Source organism: Tenebrio molitor, chromosome 8 (assembly GCF_963966145.1).
Source record: "Tenebrio molitor chromosome 8, icTenMoli1.1, whole genome shotgun sequence".
Taxonomy (NCBI): Eukaryota; Metazoa; Arthropoda; class Insecta; order Coleoptera; family Tenebrionidae; genus Tenebrio; species Tenebrio molitor.
The window spans coordinates 10,794,755-10,811,322 of NC_091053.1; the positions used below are offsets into that span (position 1 = coordinate 10,794,755).

At 32.5% G+C, this 16,568-nt stretch overlaps 1 protein-coding gene and 1 long non-coding RNA gene across 4 annotated transcripts in view; both read right to left on the reverse strand.

The window, feature by feature from the left end:
• Positions 1-16,568, reverse strand: part of LOC138137147 (myosin heavy chain, clone 203-like) — a 305,955-nt gene that overhangs the window by 251,603 nt on the left and 37,784 nt on the right. The gene's annotated exons all lie outside the window — the stretch shown is intronic.
• On the reverse strand, positions 531-3,035 carry LOC138137166 (uncharacterized). The gene is made up of 4 exons (XR_011161602.1): positions 1,787-3,035; positions 1,527-1,734; positions 1,114-1,472; positions 531-1,053 (listed from the first exon to the last, which is right to left on the reverse strand). It is a non-coding gene; the product is annotated as an uncharacterized lncRNA (long non-coding RNA).

Below are 16,568 nucleotides of genomic sequence, written 5' to 3' on the forward strand. Positions count from 1 at the left end.
CAAACCGCTCAAGAACTAGTATTGATTCGAAGCAAAAGTGATGTTGATGCTTTAATATCTACTTCTGATGAAAAAGCAAAAGTCATCATAAACAAAATAGCATGGAGAGTACCACATATAATACCTGGTTTAAGACAAGAAGCTGCGATGGCAGATTTGATTAAAAAAGGAAAAGACATACAGGTTGCGCATCGTACATGGGAATTGCATAGTTTTCCAGCATTACAAGATATAAGTAAACATTCGTATACGATTAAAACAGCAACCAAATTAGAATCTCCAAGATATGTTATTCTGTGATTTCAAACAAATAGAGCAGGTCAATTTAAGAAAAATAATAGTCAATTTGATAAGTAGGGCCCGGATTTTAGGCAATTAAAAAGTCGGAAATAGGTGCCTAAAATAGTCCCTTAAACTACTGCAAATAGTCCCTTAAAAACTGAAAATAAGCCATACTAGGTCCTTAAAGTTGTGGTTAATTAAATTAAAAAATGTGTTTTTAAAGTTTTAAGTAGGTACACACAACAAGATATTTACTAATTATTTTTTATTAATTAATATACAATACTACAAGTTTGTTAGTTATTTACATTGTTACGTATTTACATTGCATACAAGATATTGCTCTAAATTTTCTACTTTAAAACATTGTCGGTTATCCACCAAAATGGACTTATATTTTGAAAAACTTCTTTCTACCTCGCAAGAGGTAATGGGCGCAAATTTGTAATAAATTTCTTCCATTTTGGTGTCATGTTCCGGCACATCTTCACCTCTAAAAATTCTTGCCAATTCTAGAAGAAATTTGTATCCAGGATTTTTTTCAGTAACATCTTCAAGTGGAGATTTTTTTAGGGAGGTAAATACGTTTTCAACAATTTTGATTGAATCGGTTAAAGGTAACCCATTTTTTTCCAATTGAGTAATACTTTCGCAGATTATTTTAAAATTACTGCGAACATAAATTAATTGGTTTTTTATTCCGGGTTTCTTCATTATAGACTGTGCTTTTTGAATAGCAACAGCAGAACTTCCATCAAAGGACATGACAACCTGTGAGTAGTTAAAAACAGTTTAACAATCAATTAATTTGCTTATCTTTTATATACTTACTTCTTTAATGGAATCAAAGTGTTCGCTGTAAAACATAGCAGCCTGAAGCCATGTTCCCCATCGTGTTAAAATTGGCTGTGGAGGCAGTGGCATTTCTTTTAGTTTTTCTTTGTACATTTCAACTCTCAAAGGTGCCTTAACGAAAATTTTTTTCACGTTCGAAATTAAATTATCCACATCTTCATATTGATAGCGAATTTTTTCAGCCACTAGATTTAAAGCATGCGCTAAGCATGTGACATGCACAATTTTTGGATAAAACACCTTAAGGTGTCTACCAGATTTTATCATATATGGTGCTCCATCCGTTACAAACAAAAGAAACTTTTCAGCAACAACTCTGGTACTCCACAAGATTTCTACGCATAGAAATTTTAAATCAAAATAAATTTAAAAAAGTGAAAAACCCTTACCTAAAGATTGATTTACGAATCTAGCTATTGTCTCATGATTTGTTCTTTCTAATTGTTTAGACGCCAAAAGATAAGATTTTCCAGGTTCATCTTCTGAAAGTTTCCCAACCAGACAATTCGCCACATATCGCCCAAGTGCATCTGTTGTTTCGTCAACTGAAACCCATATGTTAAAAGGATCCAGCTCATTCCGAATGCGGTCAATAGTCTAAAAGTGAAAATAATTTTAAATTAAATATTAAAAGATAGTATGTTCATACATCTTTGTAGCATTTTGGTAAATAATTTTTCCGTAAAGTAGACTCATCCGGAATTTTTCTACCACAATATTTTGTCAGAAAATCCTGAAACGCAGGATTTTGTAGTTTGTGCCATGGTATATTGGCAGCTAAAAAGACGTTACAAAGTTCCATATTGAATGTACTATTTGCCGATTCCTCCAAGTTCTGTGTCAGCAACGTTTGCCGAAGCGGTGTCATAATGTTCTCTTTATGGATGGCCGTTTGCTCATGCTGTTGCAAGTGACATTTTTTTTCGCATATAAACTACAAAAAATAAAATTTTCAAATAAGTAAAAAATATAAAATGACATATTTTTAATTATGCTTAACTTACCAGTTTACCACAAGCTTTACAAAACATTTCTCGGGTTGATTTTATTTCATATAAATCTTTCTTGCTTGTCCACTGTAATATTTTTTCGCGTAAACTAATTTTTTGTTTCGGCATTATGTTCACTTTAAACAGGTTCACAAGAAACACGACCACTGCACGGAGATAAAGTAAACGAGAAATGACAAATTTGTAATGCTTATATTTACGTCTCCCACCAAATTTCAGAGGAGATGGTTAATTTTATATTTCTTAAATTTTTAGAAAATGACACCCTTAAGGTTTCTCTTATTGTTTCACTTCGGGATTTTAATTTTCGTTTTTATGGCAAGGACCATTTTATAAACGTTAAAGCTTCTAACAATACCTAAGTATCAGAAAACATTAGACCGCGTATACCTGCACCCCTTCGAACAGAGGCAAACAGATAAACTCTGTAATTTATGCCAGTCCAGTCTAATGGTTTGTGGTACTTAGGTATTGTCGGAGTATTTACCGCTGACATCATGGTCCCAACCGTAAAAGCGAAAAAGTAATTCCTGTATTGTACTGCACTTTGTACATTTCAGTAATTACATCTCCTTAAATTTTAAAATCATAAAGCATTGTAAATTTTATTGAGGTACCACTTTTACATTTTCAATACCGTAAACTTCCCAGAATTCGAAAATTGGGAAAAAACCGCAAAAATGAAATTGATTTTTGGTCATTTTAGGCATGTTCAGGCAGTTAAAAGGTAAAATAGGTATTTAAAGGGCATTTTAGGCCGAATAGGCAGAATCAAATATGGCTCTAATTACTCTAATTAAGCCAGAAATCATTTATAGACAAGTTTCATACATGTGCCTTAAAAAATAAAAATAGTCCATTTTGCCTAAAATCCGGGCCCTATTGATAAGTGTCACTTTAACAATATCAGAATTTACTTAAATAATGAAAGATTTCCATATGAAAATGTGAATAATAACTTCAACAATAATCAGTATTCTACACTATATGAAATGTTTGCTCAATTTCGAACAAGTTATTATTTTGGAGAAAAAACAGAAACAGATATAACTCCCGAAGAGTTTAAAAACAAATATCCTTTAATTATTGTTGATTGCTCAAGACAAAAATTAGGTTTTCAAACGCAAGCAGTAACAGTACGAGTAGAATTTGATACTGGTACTCCAATGCCTGCCAACACTATGACACATGTTTTGTTGATTAATGATCGAATTTTTACATATAATCCGGCAACAAAAGCAGTAAGACAGATGTAAAACCAAAATACTTGTGTAGGTTAAGCGAATAATGTGTAAATGAAATAAATAATTCGAGAGAAGAATCTGCAGAGCAGTCTTATCAAGATGCTTGAAGAAGAACGTTGGGTGACCTGTCCTAAGAATGAAGGACACCGTTTAAAACTAAAACATTTGAATAGACATTTATGGCGGTGTAGAGGAGAGGAAACTAATCAAAATTTATCATATAATCATCATGATTATAATGAATTTTGTGATTCATCACATTCCTCAAATGATCATTTGCCACAACAATCAACACCACAACCACCACCACCCCAACAATCATCAACACCACAACAATCATCAGAGCTATCACATTCGGGAAATGGAACCCTAACTGGATCAAGCAGAAGAATTTTTTTTTAAATATAATATTAATGTAATAAAACAATGTATGTAATAATTAATGTTTTCTTATGTATAGAATAAAAGTATTATAAAAAATTAAGAATGTTTCATTTGAACATAATTAATAATAAAATTTAATGTCGTAAAGAGTAGAAAAGGCAGAGGAGGAAATTATAAGAATATAAAGACATAAAGCTGGATAATTTAAAAACATTTGTTACCAAACCAATATTCAGTGTAGTGTGTCCATCTAGAGTACGACTTGTGATAGAGTGCGAAAAAAAGTTGTATTATGGATCAAAGAAATATGGTACTAATAGATATTCAAGGATTTAAAATTACCAATAATAAATTTATACCGAAAGAATTGGCAATTTTAAAAAATAATAAAATGGCTCATTACGTTTTTGCTCCTCCATTCCCATCTACATTACTACCAGATGATGTTCAATATCAAATAAAGTGGTTATCAAAAAATCATCATTGTATAAAATGGGATACTGGATTTGTACCGCATTGGAAATTTCAACAAATCTTAAAGAAAGTAATAAGCGATGGTGATTCAGTCCATGTGAAGGGTAAAGAAAAAGCAAAATTTATCGAAAAGTGTATTAAGATGCCGGTAATAGAATTACCAGAAACTCCTCGATTAGAATCATCCAAACCGATGTGTTTATTTCATATAAGCGAGAATTGTTACTGCAGCATGCAAATTGTTACAATGTTATATAATAAATTGAAACAATAATATAAAAAATGTTTGTTATTTTCATTTTTCAATTATTCAATTATCACCAGGTGCCCAATTCTTGAATCGATGGAATTAATTCTCATTGGAAAAATAGGCAAATTTTCTCATGAGAAATGCAAAAGTGTATTCTGGACTTATGTCAGACGGATTGTTCCACTAATAATCCGGAGAATTATTTCACCTAGTGTTTATCATGGGAAAATAATTTTCTCGCGAGAAATTCGACTGTCAAATGTGACACTTTTGTTAATACATAATTGTTTGTAAAAGAAAAAAATGGAAGAATTCATTGCAATGCAAATAATGGTTGCCCAAGAAATTAGACCCGTTTAATCCAAATTGTCAACATATTGCATTTTTAAATTCTCATGTGAAATCATTTTTCAAACAGTTCAAGAATACAGATATGAGACATTTTAAATTCCACTGGGAATTCATTTATGGGAAAATATTCTCAAATGAATATTTTCCAGTGATTTCAAGAATTGGGCCCCAGTACGGGCGTAGCGGGTGTAGTTGTAATACAACGGTAAGGATGATTATGCAACCAACACAACAACTGACCGTTCCACTTCACTTGACCTATATTTGATTTTTCCCCACCACATTCATTCCGCATTGCAAGGTAAAACATTTTTTTTATTATTTTAAAAAAATAATATAAAAAATGGTTTTTTTTTTGGGGAAAAAAAATTGTTTTTTTTGCTCTTTTTGCTTTTTTTTCGCAAAAAAAACCACAAAAAAAACACTTTTTTATATTATTTTTTTAAAATAATAAAAAAATTTACCTTGACCTATAGAATGATTGTGGTGGAGAAAATCAAATATATGTGAACAAACTCGATGGATGGTCAGTTGTTGGTGTAATCTTGGTTGCAGCTGTTAACATGTATTTTCAAGAATATGACGGTGGTGATGATATTGTGCAGTGTCCCTACGATAAGTTCCACCGTTGTTTACGTCATAGAATGACGAAACATATGTGGAAATGCCATCGAAGGGAGTACGAAAGGGATCGGAATATTCGATATTTCGACTTGAAGCATAAAATCGAGCAACAACGATCCCAACAACTTCGTCCGGTGCAGCAACTCCCCCAACAGCCGCAGCAACTACCACAACAACCGCAGCAACTCCCACAACAACCGCACCAACCCCCACAACAATCGCAGCAACCCCAGCAAATTCAGGGGGAAGGGTTACAACCCCCTCATCAAGAACAACAGCAGCAGCAGCAAGAAGAATTCCAGCAGGTGCTACAACAACTGCAGCAATTGCTACCCCAAGAAGAGGAGGAATCTTGGGATAATTTAAATTATGCTACTTATATCCCACCATGCAAATGTAGATTTGTTAATAAATTATTATAATTATATATTTTAATTTTTTTAATTAATCCGACAATGCATAGATGTATTTATTTCCAACTAATAAACGTGACTGGTTAATTTGATCGTGGTGTTCAAACGCATAGTTGAAAGTAAAAACAATTTTTACTTCATGTTCATTCATGAACACTAACATATTTTAGAATACATTTTAACATAGTAATGTATCATAAAAAAATGTAAACAAACAAGGTAAGTAATTCTGAAATTATGAAATTATAAAAAAAATATAAAAGCGCTAGAGTTAGAAAATAATATATCATGATATATTTAAAATTTCAGAAATGTAATTTCAGATCATCAACCAATAGAGTTTTCAACAGATTTTCTCAAGATTCACGAAAAAGTTACAAGTTTAAAAAAAACCACAAAAAATCTAAATACATATCTCGGAAATGTTTGATGTGAGGAAATGTTTAAAGTATGGTTAAACATGTAAAACAAAACAAAAAAATCTAAATACATATCTCGGAAATGCTTGATGTAAGAAAATGTTTAAACATGTAAAACAAAACTTTACTTAACCTGACCTGACCCGACCTGACCCGACCTGACCTGACCTGACCTTGACCTTTGACCTGGCCTTGACCTCTCCCCCACTCCACTTCCCACCCAATTCGTTTTCCCTTAAAAATCATGAGCGTTCATGGGGAGCTTCATTCGTGTGGTGTGCTTCATCGTGTTAGTAAAAATGAAACGTGCGTTTGCTGATTTCTGTGGGTGCAGTGGTGACCAGGAGTGTAATAGTTGTGCTCGTCCTGGTACATCTCGCATCCGTAGTCCACCTGCAAATGTAAGTACGAATGATTCTCCACTTTTAAGAAGTCTTTCACATCCCAAAAGACTTTCTAAAATTATTATCCATTCTGACAAACTCATAAAGAAACCGCGAATTGAAACAATTATTATTGAAGACACTCAACCGGAAATTATTGAAATTCCGGATACACAACCCCAAATAATTGAAATTCCTGATACACAACCCCAAATAATTGAAATTCCTGATACACAACCCCAAATTATCGAAATTCCTGATACACAACCCCAAATAATTGAAATTCCTGATACACAACCCCAAATAATTGAAATTCCTGATACACAACCGCAAACAATTGAAATTCTCGATACACAGCCAATAGAAACTATCGAAATTCCGAATACACAACAAATTTTAGATTCGGTGTTAGAAAACAATTTTGGAATGGGTAATGAATTTGGGGATATATCCCTACTCAATTTTTTCGATAATAAAAGTGGAGAAAGTGAGAATGTTGATGTAGATGTAAATGATTATCGTGATGAAAATCTCGATCATTATTCCGAAGTTGTCATCAATGATCTTTACAATCAATGTCAACTCGGTAATAATGATCAGGGTACCTACTTTCGATGAAAATCTTTTAAATTCTCAGCAATTAATCGACAGACACCAGATGCGTGACAATAACTACGATTGTCAACGTTTGGTGGATGTGGAAAATAAGAGAAGCCAGATGCGTGATAACGACCAAGGTTATCAACGTTTGATGGAGGTTGGTGAGGATTTGGAAGATGTCGACGATATAGGTTCAAATTCACCAGCACCAATCATCGATAACATATTAGAGATTCAATCTGTCGCTGACGGTGTAAATCAGAGGGGTGATGGTGAACTGCATCACCCTTTGATACAAGCCGTCGAGATGGATGAAATCAATATGGATGTCGATGATGGTGTTTCGGAAGCATCAAGTATAGCTTCTGATAGATTAGGAGATGTAAACGTCGACAATGATACTGATGATGAAATTCTTGAAGAGTTTTTCAGTATTATTATCGACGCTTATGAAGAACTTAATCGTGAAGAATCTGATCATGAAGAATCTGATCGTGAAGAATAATACCAAAAATTAGATCTTACACATCTTCCAGATAAAGATGATTTTTTTGATAAATTAAAAGAAGAACATATTTCAGATGCAGATTATGAGCGAGCTCAAAAAGTATGGGATGTATTCGATTGTAATACTTTAGGTGATTATTCGGATATTTACCTCAAATCAGATATTTTACTGTTGGTTGACATTTTTGAAAATTTCCGTAATACTTGTTTTAAACATTACGGTTTAGATAGTGCTCAGTATATTACGGCTCCATCATTCAGCTGGGATGCAATGTTAAAATATACAAAAGTACAATTGGAACTCTTGACGGAAATTGATATGCTTCACTTTTTTAAAAAAGGAATTCGAGGTGGTGTCAGTACATGTGTTAAAAGATGGTGTCACGCCAATAACAAGTTTTTACCTGAATATAATCTATTGGAACCATCTTCATTTATTCTTTATTTGGATGCAACAAACTTATACGGTTATGCTATGAAGCAATATTTACCTACGGGATCTTTCGAATGGTTAACTAGAAATGAAATTGAAAATTTTAATTTAAATGAACTTTCTGACACATCAGATTTTGGATACGTTCTCGAAGTGGATTTGATTTATCCCGAAACATTACACTCACTGCATAATGATATGCCATTTTGCCCAGAAAATATAATACCCCCCCATGGAAAACATGCAAAATTAATTCCAAATCTATGTGATAAAACAAATTATATTATACATTACAGAAATTTAAAACAATGTTTAAAACATGGTTTAATTATTAATAACATTCATAGAATTTTAAAATTTAAACAATCACCGTGGCTTCAAAATTATATAAATTTAAATACCATGTTAAGGAATAGAGCAACTTCTAAATTTGTCAAAGATTTATTTAAATTATTAGTTAATAGTATATATGGAAAGACCATGGAAAATGTTGAAAAAAGAAGCGATATAAAATTATCAACGCACTGGGCCAATAGAGGACATAAAGTTGGAGCTGAAACTTGGATTGCGAAACCTCATTTCAAATCGAGGGAAATTTTCTGTGATAATCTAATCGCAATAGAAATGAATAAAGTTCAAGTGACATATAATAAACCAATTTATGCTGGTTTTTGTATATTGGAGATGTCAAAAACCGTAATTTATGAGTTTTTTTATGATTTCTTGAAACCATCATATGGTGATAATGTTTCTTTATTATATACCGATACAGATTCATTGGTTTTACAAGTATTTTCCGAAAATGTATATGAAGATATTAAACGAAATTCAGACCGTTTCGATACTTCCAATTATCCACCCAATAATATACATTCTATCAAACCAGGTATTTCGGTTATAGGAAAAATGAAAGATGAATATGCCGGTGCAATAATTAAGAGTTTCTATGGTACGGGTGCTAAAGCATATTGCATCGAATTATTAAATAAAATCGAAAAAAAAGCTAAAGGTATAAGTAAACATGTTGTCGATAAGCAAATACGGTTTTCTGACTATAACAATGTTGTCACTGAAAATTCTATTCTTCTTTGTTCCATGAACATTTTCAAGTCGTGTTTACACGAAATGTTTACGGAAAGAAGAAATAAAATTGCTCTGTCCGGTGTAGATGATAAAAGATTTTTTATTAACAAATTCACCAAATACTTTAGCCTGGGGTCATAAGGATATAGCTTTTCACATAAACTTTGATACGTTTTTAAATGAACTAAACAAAGCATGCGAAGATAATGTATGATAGAAAATTGTTTATAAGAAGCTGTAGAATTATATCATATTTAGTTGTGGTTTAATTTGTCTATAGTATAGAATGAAAATTGTAAAGGAAAAAAAATCACTAAATGTTGAAAATCATGAATGTTTTTTTCCTTCCAATACATTCATGAAACATAATACTTTATTGAGTGATGGTGTTAAACGAGGTATAATTGTTGGAAGATCGGGATGTGGAAAAACAAACGCTTTACTCAGTCTATTACTCCACGAAAACGGGCTACGTTTTTCAAATATTTATTTATATTCGAAAACTCTTGATCAACCAAAATATCAATTTGTAAAGCAGGTTTTACAATCTCTTAATGATGGAAAAAACAAAGAAAACATTGGGTTTTTTGAATTTGAAGAAGGAGATCATACCATACCTCCAAACGAAGCCAAACCATTTTCAATCATTATATTTGATGATGTAGTTGGTTGTGATCAAAAAATTATTAGAGATTATTATTGTTTTGGTCGTCATTATTATATAGATTGCTTTTATTTAAGTCAGACTTATTCCTTCATACCGAAACAATTAATTCGAGATAATGCAAATTTCATAGTGTTATTTTCTCAAGATCTGACCAATCTTGTTAACGGTGATATGTCATTTGAAAAATTTCAAGCATTATGTAATAATTGTTGGAAAGATTCATACGATTTTTTGGTTATAAATAAAGACTGCGATTTGCATGATGGAAGATATAGAAAAGGATTTGATAAATATATAAAGATATAAATACTCGATAATATTTACATTAGTATTATAGTCAACACTGCATTCAATATGGATAAACGTTTGCTCATCAAACTAGCAAAAGCAAGAAAAGACGTGCGCGAAAAGTTACGTGGATTAACCTCTGAAATTGCAAGTTCACAAGAAATGTTTGAGACGCGTTTCCGACCTCTCACCGAACCGATTAAAAATCTCATAAGTGAAATTAAATAAGAAAAACCTGTTGTTAAAAAGGAAGAAATATCGATAAAAAAAAGCCCCGCTGTCACTTCGACACCCAATTATCTATCAAGTTCTACACCCAGGAGTAAATTGAGACAACCATATTTCTTAGAAACCGAGGAAATTTCAAAACATATACCCGATGAAGAAATAGAACCGAGTGTGGTGGAACCATCATTGTCTGAAATTCAGAGAGATATTGATAAATTGTCTGATACGCAAGCGTTTCGTGAGTTTTTAGAACAATGGCCTGAACTTCCACGTCAATATATTGAAGAAATGCTTACTGATAAAGAAGATAAATTTGATTTTCAATATGGAGTTCGATATAGTCCAGAAAAAGCTAAATTTTTTATTGGAAACTCGGAAATAGATTTTATAAACGATGAACTTATTATTCAAAATATACGTTATCTTTCGACACCCGGACACTGATCGATTAATGTATAAAGAAATTGTTGAAAGAACCAATGCTAATCGTAAAAATTATCAAGCCAATGAACAAGTTGCTGGAAATGTTGGGATAAAGTATAAAAGTATAATAAAACCGTTATCGAATCAACCGACACTTTTAACAGTTCAAAACAAGTTTAATAAACCATCACCACCACCTGCAACATCATCTAGTAGAACAAGGAGTGGAAGTATAGATACCAGTAAACCTGGAAGTGTACCTATGAGTAGAGCTAGGAGTGGAACTTTACCCACGACATCTGCCGAAAAAAGTAAAGCATCAATTAAAACGAAAGCATCATCATCATCATCATCACCTGCAAAATCGAAAGGTGGTAAAGGATTAAGAACGTTAGAAGTTACGAATAAAAATATTGAATATGTTCCGTGGAATAATCCCAATAAATTAGTCGATCGTTTACGTTTTTTGATTTCATCACAACTTGCCGGTAATACGAGTCACTCAAATGAAATTAATCTAAAAAAATTTGTTTCACACTGTCTAGGACTGGTTTACAAATCTATGAGGGGCATGATGACCAACTCAATAGACCGGGACCAATGGCTTAACGTGACTTCCGAATCACGAGACAGAATATGGCCTTTTTTTTTATTATTATTTAAATTTCGCCCTGGGTCGGAATCGAACCCGCGACCCTCGCGTCCCTGAGCCGAAACGGACTCCCTTAGGCTATATTCTGCCTAATCATTAATGAATTGAGAGAAGCAAAAATTATTATTTAGACTATAAATTAGTTTTCATTGTTTCATTTATTAACAGTTCTTTCGTGTACAGCAACAATATGACACTCGATAAATTCGGTCACCACATATCACAACATAATTTTAAGACAAGTCTTCAAAAATTGAAATCTTTTACGTATATTCCTTTGGTATTGAATGGAAAATTTGACCCCGATAAAAATGCTTATTTAATTCACGATTTAGGGACGCATTATATATTTCCCTTAAAAGAAGCTACTGTTACATCTATTCAATCATATCCAACTGTAGGATGGACGGCTTTAGTAAATAATACTCCGCGAAACTTGTTGGGATACATTTTACGTGACGGTGATAAATTACATTTTCAAAAAAGTAAAAAAACTGCAGAAACCAGATTACTGATCGAGTTTATTTTAAAAGTACCAGTTTATCATGAAACAGAGTGATGTGTCGATGAAGCGCGATGTCGTAGTGGAATTACACGCACCGGCGAGAGTAAATTTTAAACGACGTCGTGTTATCGTGAAAGGACTAAATGACTTATTACAATCTGATTTAATTGAAATGATTCCGTACGCTCGCTTCAACAGTGGTTTCAAGTACATTTTAATAGTGATAAATACATTTTCTAAATTTGTTTGGGCTTATCCTTTAAAAACAAAAACCGCAGCTGAAGTGACAAACGCTTTAAGTTCACTATTTAAAACTAAGAAAAACATTCCTAAAAATTTTCAGACAGATTTTGGTAAAGAATTTTATAATAAAAGTTTGAATGCAGTTTTCAAAAAATATCACATTAATCACTATTCCACTTATTCCACTAAAAAAGCACAAATGGCTGAACGTGTAATTAGAACAATAAAAAATTTAATTTGGAAAGAATTTAGTTTTCTAGGAAACTACAAATGGACAGATATTTTACAAGATATTGTTAAAAGATACAATAATACAAAACATCATACTACCCAATATAAACCTTCTGCAATCAACAAAAAAAACGAAAAGAAAATTTTACGTTTACAGTCACATGAAAACAATAGATCCGCACAAATCTAAATTCAAAGTTGGTGATTTTGTACGTGTCAGTAAATATAGACAAGTCTTTTCCAAATCTTACACACCCAGTTGGAGTAATGAAATATTTTCGATAAAAAAAGTACAGCAAACTGTACCACGTACCTATCTACTACAAGATGAAGATGGTGAACCAATTTTAGGTGGTTTTTATGCACATGAATTACAAAGAGTTAAACACCCAAATTCCTATTTAATAGAAAAAATTCTACGAAAAAAAGGAAATAAATACTATGTCAAATGGTTGGGAATGTCGAAACGATCGTGGATAAATAAATCCGATATTGATTAAGGTAAACTTTGATATAATAATGGTAATAATATTCACTACATGAATTCCTCTTTTAGCAAAACAGACCAGACAGACCCGTTAACTGCATCGCCTCAAGCTAGTTCAGTCCAGTAGTCAGGGAACTCATCAAAACTGGTTTTCGTAAAGAATGCATGCATGCATGCATGCATTTCAACAACCATTTTTATTATATAACATGTCGTATTCTTTATCAATTATTTTACTTTTTTAAATTCAAAATTAAAAATCATTTTTTTATAATTCAATTGTTTTATTATTTATCCACCATATTATGAATATTACAAAGTTTAGTTTAGTTTAAAAAATCATTACAATTTATGTAAACATAAATAATACTAAAATTAACAATTACACATTCTTAAATCTAGTTTCATAAATTTTTCGACGATGGTCCATTTGTAATACCTTGGATAAAATACATCCCACATTTTCAATGCGACGTAAAAAATGCAATCTATTTGCAAACTCTAGTTGATATCCTTGACGAGCCATTCTCGCCGGAACTAGATACACACACATTAAATGAAAACGGTTTTTCTCCAAGTTAAACCTCACTTGCTTACACATATTTTTATTACTCATTTTTAAATATTCATCAATACACAATTTATAATAAATATTACATTGTTTTTATTAAATAAAAAAAGTACAAAATATATTCTTATTCTTCTACAAACTTAACATTTACTGTTTTACCAACAATACCTCCACTTATTAAATAGATAATTTTTCCATTACGAATTTCGTCATTTAAATTTTCAATCATTTCATTCGTAAACTTGATTTAAAATCTTTGCGGTAATATAGGCTTACTCTCCCCGAGATTCACAAACACCTTTTCACCATAAGCAGTACTACATTTGGGAAATGATTTAATTTTAAACTTTTTATTTACTTCTAAACTCTTTAAACTTATATAATTATTATTAATATGCAATTGTTCGTTTAAAGCGCTTAATTGTGAAGCCATCTTAATCTGACGATTCAGTTTACACTAAAAGTAAAATCCACTACTCACATATAATATATAAACAAAAAGTACACAAACTATTACCATGTACGATTTAATATTAATTTCTTTTTTATTATCTATTCTTCTAATATTTTTAAACTGATTCTTAAAATTCACATATAAACACCTAGGTGAGAATTTTAAATGTTCTTTAATCGGAATATCACTAATTTCCCACGCACATATTCTCACTTTACAATAAAAACATTCCACACTATCTCCAAATCCAATATAGTAAAAACCGGCCTTTGCGAGATCTACTGGAGAAGGTCTTTCAATTGACCACCCGGTAAAAGTTAATAACCGTTTATCGAAACATGCATAATTAGGAACACTCACAATTCCGACACCATCATCTAAACACATTTAAAGATATTTAATTTTCATCAAATACGAATAATCAGGATTAAATTCCACAACTTTATAAAATGTTTTATTACACTTGCAACACTCACGACCGTAGTTTTTCACTAAAACATTTAATTCCTCTTGAGTACATATAACATCAATTTCATGCGGAGCGGCAATTTTCAGAGCCTTTTCCAAACCATCAATTTGCTGACTTTTTAACTCTCTTTCAAAACACTCTCGACACATACATCTTTTATAAATAACCGTTAATTTATTCCCATCAAAATCGTAATTACCCAACTGATTTTGATATTGTACGTCTCTAAACACCACACGACCATGAGATGTGTATCGGAAAATCATCATTTACCACTACCATCCAATACGCTCCACCAACATTTATACATATTTTCAAGTGGTGGGGATATCGAGGTCAAGTGGTGGTGGGAAATTCCAAGGTCAAGTGGTGGGGATATCTAGGTCAAGTAGTGGGGATATCTAGGTCAAGTGGTGGGGATACCAAGGTCAACTGGTGAGGGAAATTATCAAGGTCAAGTGGTGGGGATATCTAGGTCAAGTAGTGGGGATATCAAGGCCAAGTGGTGGGGATATTAAGGTCAGGGGGAGGGGCTTAGAGGTCAAGGTCAAAAAAAGTGGTGGGGGGTGCGTGCCCTCTCCAACTCCCTCTACTTAAATCAATACAATAACGGATTCTGAATTACAACTGACGAATTCTAAATTACAAATGACGGACTCTGAATTACAATTTACGCTAAAGGCCGTGTAGCACCCCATAGTACTTTTTTACACGAAAAATCTTGAAAGTAGCACTTTTTTACACGAAAATTAATCGTATTCCTTTTTAGAAAATTTTTCACTGCCATTTGGAAACCAAAAATGATCATTCGGATTAGCTTAAAGTTTAAATCCGATACTCATTAGAAAACCACTTTTCATAATGCATCATTTAAAATTTAAATTTACAGGCTTTTTTAGTTTTTACACAGTATGCGCTAATTTTGCGGCGCAGTGTAGCATCTCCATGGAAATCTAGCAACAACACAAAGAAAAAAACAGAGTTTAATTCAATCGAACAAAGAGTAACATTAAACGATGAGAAAATTCAGCAAAACAGATCGCCACATTCAACAATGATAAAATAAGCAAATCAAAACGCAACATTAAACAATGAGCAAATAAAAGAGAACAAAGCGCAAAGTTAAATAACGATAAAATAAAACGCTTTACGAATTTTCGAAATCACCAGATTGCTAAAAAAATAAACCTCCCGGGAGAAAGATAACGCTTAAAATTAACAAATGGGCGCTTCTTAAAGAAACAGCATGCAACAAAATAAAATCTACAACATACCCTTACCACGTGGTCCTGGTCCCAAAAACAAAACACAAAAAAAGGCAACGAAAGTGGGATAAATTACCCAGGTGAATTAAAACGTCGAATTCCTCACGGGGGCATAAAATATCTACTCGGGACGGTAGTGAAATTGATTCAGATTTAACTTACAAATTTGAGAAACTGGATCGCTCTTCGCAAGGTGTGTTCGTTTCGAAAAACCAAACAAAAGTGACCTCTCCCCTTCAACCACGCGCGTCAGAGACCCGCTTCATCCCCGCTATATTTCCGCTCTCCGAGTTGCCAACTCCCCAGGATTACCAACCCCATCCCTTAGTTACTAGTCTAGCCGCTAGTACCTTCACATTTGGCGCGCTCTCGTGGTGGTACCGGTAATTAAAATTTAAATTTTAAACTGGGTCACTAGCACTACATCACACTTAAACAATTTTAATTTTGTTCCAGAAAGTCTCACTTTGTTGTGGGTATTTGAACTGGCCATTGCACTAACTTATTGTAGATATTATGGGCTTCTTATTTTAAATCCACATTAAAGCAGTTTTAAAAACATGTATTTTATACATACAGGTGTCCCAGAGTTGCGAAAAAGCTCCATAACTTGTTTGTTATTAAAGATATCAACTTTTTCTTTTTTCTAGATGATAGCTACGCTTATACTGCATATTCGGAAAATATTGCGGTATATACAGTGCATTTTTTTTAACTGCTGCCATAGGGAATTGCATGGTAAAACTTATACCCCCTGTTAACTTTTGTTCTGA